This window comes from Miscanthus floridulus, chromosome 8 (assembly GCF_019320115.1).
Source record: "Miscanthus floridulus cultivar M001 chromosome 8, ASM1932011v1, whole genome shotgun sequence".
Lineage (NCBI taxonomy): Eukaryota > Viridiplantae > Streptophyta > Magnoliopsida > Poales > Poaceae > Miscanthus > Miscanthus floridulus.
The window spans coordinates 150,806,422-150,811,667 of record NC_089587.1 but is presented as its reverse complement, the minus strand read 5'-3'; the positions used below and the strand labels follow the sequence as shown (position 1 = coordinate 150,811,667).

General features: G+C 38.0%; 1 non-coding gene across 1 annotated transcript; it reads left to right on the top strand.

Annotated features, from left to right (window-relative positions):
* Window positions 1–686: 686 nt before the first annotated feature.
* On the top strand, window positions 687–793 carry LOC136478571 (small nucleolar RNA R71). Its single transcript, XR_010764295.1, has one exon. It is a non-coding gene; the product is annotated as a small nucleolar RNA R71 (small nucleolar RNA).
* The last annotated feature ends 4,453 nt before the right edge of the window (window positions 794–5,246 follow it).

The window sequence follows — 5,246 nt, the reverse complement described above, 5'->3', positions numbered from 1 at the left end:
TTACCTTTTTTGGACAGAGGAACAATAGCCACCAGCTAAGCTATTTGTGATTCTATCATTTTATTAAAGCTATGCTAGTTCTTAATGGCAGAAAGCAAAGCTATCCATTCTATTATTTATGTTCTCTAGAATGGTAGCTACCTTCCTAGATAATCCCTCCATAACTTTAGATTGGCTAGCAATTAATTCTCTCAAGGGTGGTTGATTGAAGTTATTACAATTGTTACCTTGAGGGTTACCTTGGTAGTTTGGCCTCTATTGCTGGTTCCATCCTTGATTCTGTTGAGGATGAAAGTAGTTGTTATTGACAAAGTTCACATCCTCATGACTTTTAGGATAGTTGTTCCCTGAATGCCCAGTGTTGCCACACACTTCACATGTCATGCAGGAATCATGAATGTGCATGACTTCTTGCTTCTCATTAGCTTGATCTTCAAGCTTCTTTATTAGTAGGTCCATCTTGGTAGACAGCATGTCTACCTCCTCGAGTTGATGCATACCCCAACCTCTCTTGCGGGTCTAAAGACATTCTTCATTCCAACCATGGTTGGAGGCCATCTTCTCTACAAGAGCTATTGCAGCTAGGATTGTGTGATAGGAAAGCACCTCCAGCAGCAGCATCCATAGTCTCATGGGTATTGTTGGTCAACTCATGGTAGAAAGTCTGCATGAGTAGCCAATTTTCCATCCCATGATGAGGACATTCTATAATGTAATCTTGAAAACGTTCCCATGCCTCAGGGATAGATTCATCATGTTGTTGCTAAAAACTTGAAATTCTCCCACATAGGGCATTGGTCTTGCCCGTGGGAAAGAACTTGGCTAGGAAGGCAGTGGAGCAGTTATCCCATGTAGTGTTTCTATCCTTATTGGCATAGAACCATTGCTTCGCCTTCCCCATGAGTGAGAATGGGAAGAGACAAAGTAGTATGGCGTCTTGGGTCACTCCTTTGATGGTGAAAGTGCTACAGATCTCCAAGAAGTGTTGGAGATGTGCACTCACATCTTCATGTGCCTTCCCACAAAACTAGCTTGCTTGCACCATGTTGATGAGAGCTAGCTTGAGCTCAAATCCATTGTCTCCAACATTAACTATTAGTCTAGTATGGATGTTGGATGTAGTTGGAGCAGAGAACACACAGAGAGTCTTGTTGGCCATGGCTTCAAATTCTAGTGTTAAGCTTCACCTTGTCTGGTCGTCTTTCAATTCTAAATCTGAGACCTTCTTGAGTTTGGCTCTAGTTCTCCTGATTAATGCTTCTGGATCTTCAACGTAGTTTGTTAGAAGATCAAAACCGGTCATACATTATCCTATACAAGATACACAAATAGACAAAACAAGGGTAAGCCTGTTTGAGCAGAGGTCAATGGTTATCTCGATCACATCAATAAGTATAAGTTTATCAATACTTCCTTTGCCTAGCTACCTTCTCCGACAACAGCGCTAGAAATGCTTGTTGACATTTCTTAACGTCGCTACTAAGAATAAGGTTATGAATTTAATCCCTAGGAACGATGCTAGAAATGCTGGTTGGTAATTACTTGTGACTTGAAATAATAAATATATGAAATAAAAGGATCTACAAGCGCACATATAATACACCATTGTAGCACTTCACCCGGGAGTATTCTAGGTATTGTTATTCATATTTTAACCACAGGAAAGGTCTAGCATGGACATGTATTGATAACTTATACTATTGATGGAGAAGTAAACCATAACCAATTTCTACTCACAATAGGGGTAAGTCATAGGATAGAATATGTATATGATAAGTATTGATCAATGATAAATCACTCAGAGTACTCCTTTCTATGGCAGTAGCATGGTTAAGAAGAATATTAGAGGAATAATTCCTAAGTCATTCTTAATTACAAGTCAAAGCATACAATGATTAGTGCAATTACACCTAATAATCATGGCTAAGATCAACTTCATATCTACACATAAGGGATATTACTAAGGAAGATTAAGAACAAAGCTTGTCTTCTTCCTATTGGCGCTTCTTAGAGTAGCTACTAGGTTTGTATTCCCAGCAACAGTGCCAGAAGTGCTTGTTGGTATTTCTTAGCATCATCACTAATAATTAGCAATGCCACTAAGTAATAGCCGTGATAGTTCCTTAACAATTCTAGATATTTATCCGCAAACGCATGGAGCTATCATTGTAGTATTTCACCCGAAAGTATTTAGGGTATCGATATTTATATTTTTCCCAATGGAAGGCATTTATTAAGAGTCTAGTATGGATATGAACTTGAATAATAATGCTTGCAAGTACACCATTATTTATAACAGGGGTAACAACGGTGATTTCAAGATAGTGGACACACACTTGGGATTCCTAAAAGGATAAAATAAACAGAAAGAATAAAAGAATAATCCTAAGTCGAGCTGGCATTGGTCTAGTATAGTCATACAAATATTAGTTAATGATCATACAAGTTATATAATTAGTATTAGGTCTAAGTGTGAAGTAGGTTGGGAGGCCACCGAGTACTGGTCTGCTAGTAACCTCATGTGACAATTTAGACTCCTACACCCCAATCGAACATGGTGGATTACAAGGGACAAACAAGGCTATCACCACCGGCCGCCTACCCCTCAACCGTGGAAAGGGACAATGCATTCACCTATCTCTCCATACCCAAGCACCATGCTTGTGTATACAGAAACTACCCAAATCCCCCTGGGTCCCCGACCCTATGAATCGACAGGTAAAGGACTTGAGCACACCTAATGGCACGATGAACCGCCACCTCAACTTAGCTTTAATTTTGATTATATAAATTATATGAATTGTTAAGCATAAAGTTGTGTATGCTATTCTCATGACACACAAACTATACACTAGTTCATATATCAAGATTATAACATAACAACTATACTCTAGTTCATAAGTATGACTATAAATATCATATGAGAGCATAACTTTGGAAGAACTCATATTTCTATTCATACCCAAAGGTCACTTCTTCCAATGAGCCAAGCTCTCCAAGGTAGCTTTGCCTTGCTCTAATACAACTACTAAAAGGTAAAGAGAACTAGAGAGAGTGAGGTATTGGTCAAGTGAAGTGTGTGTTGTAGAGGGGGTACCCCTCTATTTATATAGGAGCCTAGGCGGTGCTAGAGGCTATTCTTGGCGTGTCCCTAGCTCCCACTGCCTTCGCATGGTTCCATGCCACCGCCACAGCAAGGGGAGGCTGAGCAGCGCCGGCAGGGGGTCGGCCACCCCTTGACTATGGCCACTCGCCACTGCCTTCACGTGGTAGGCCATGGACTGGACCAGGATTGCTTCCTCGTGGTGCTTTGCCCCAGTTGTATTGATTTGATAGGTGTCTCCCTTGTTCCTTTGCACAAATCAGCGTCGGAAAGCGTCTTTCGGTGAATTATTCCATGTATTTGTTTTTGTGACCTACAAAATAATGTTCTCTAAATACATGTGGAACTTGGTTAATAGTAAATGCATATGTGTTTAAGATTGCTTATTTCTCCTCTTTTTGTGTCTTAATTGGCGGTCAGATTTGATCGGTAAAGGCCGCCAACAAGCTCCCCAAGCTTAACCTTTGCTCGTCCTGAGCAAATAGCTAAGTTATTGGTTGTTGATCAATAGTTGCTACAATGACGAATATAATTCACAAGTGCCATACCGATAACAAAGTATTTTTCCTCAATTTAAATAAGTTGACATTCTATCTACCCTTTTAACTTAATCCCTATGGGGTTTATTGCTTTTCCAAGTCTTAGGTGGTTGCAAGATAGAATAGTTTTAAAAGAATCACCAATCATTCATTCTTGATCAACCTTCTATCCAGAGGTTTTATGAATGTTGCAAAACAAAATGTAAGTTCCTCAAATGATTCACTTGATCGCTCAATGTGTATGATCCTCACCAAGGCATTTGATTGTTTTGCCTTCTTTTCATCATATCTCTAAAAGGCTTTGACTGGAGTTTTAGGTAGGTATGAATGAGAGGCATACTTACATCACATATATTGTTAAGTCAAAAACCGGATCCAAGGAGATGCAAGGCATACACTTTGATCAAGATGTGCAAGTGTGTCGAATATTTTCCTAATCCTAATATTTTTGGTACTCCTTTGATCGTGACTTTCTCTCTATTGATTATTTCCTTAGAAGTATGGGCTATCTCTCTCTTTTTTCCAATACTTTGGTTCCTTCATGTGTTCCATTTTTTCTTTTTTTTCTTTTCTTTTGCTGTTTTGAGAGCTTCATGTGTGTCTCTTTTTTTAGCATAGCCCCCATACTTCTTTTTGGCACTATGAACACTTTGGAGAGAAAGACTCATGATAAATGAATGGAGTTTTTATTTTGGTGGACGAAAAACATGTTTTTGCATAACCCTCGGTGTAAGAGTTACCATTTCATTTGTGGGTGTATGTGAATCTTGATCATGGGTGCATGACGAGAATCCCTACAAGGGTCACAATAATTTGACAAAACTCAATGTGAATATAAGTAGCATATGACAAAGATTTGAATTTGAACATTGTCATATGGCTGTGGTAGGAATTCATAACCATTGAGGAAATTTTGATTTTAGTATTTTTAAAATGAAAACTCTGGATGTCAAGTTTCTCTTAGAATAAAGTCATAGCATATTCTATTTACCATATCATAACTTGCAACAACTTAGAAAAGGGTCATGCCTTTTGCAACCCACAAGTTTCAAGTTTTAGGATGAGACATTTTAGCCAACAAACTTAAATCTTGGGGAATACTAAGTTACAGCCTAAGCACAGATGAATTATAGACAGAGCAACTATTCATCACATCAACAAAGAAGAAACTAAACATTCTCAAATCACATATGGGAGTGGAATAAATATTTTTGTTATTTTTGTCATATTTCATTTTTTTGTATTTTTATATATTTTTTTCTTTGATTTTAAATGCTAATAAATAAATAAATGCAGAAAATAAATAATGCGAAAATTAAAATGTAGAAAATAAAAGATACTACTTACCTCTGTGGGGTCCTCCCCCAAACTAGCTCGTCGCTAGGTGAAGACTCCGAGGTACGTTATTTGTTTAGTGTATCAACTCATGTTCATACTTAGTAATTTTGGTACAATGATCAAGCTAGACACTATTTTGTTTGATCAAGGTAGACTAATTAACCTAAGCATCCTGCTTAATTTAAAGAGTCTATGGGGGCATGATCGACCACTAATCATACTCCAAACCAAAATATACTTCATGTAGAACATAAGAAGATATATTA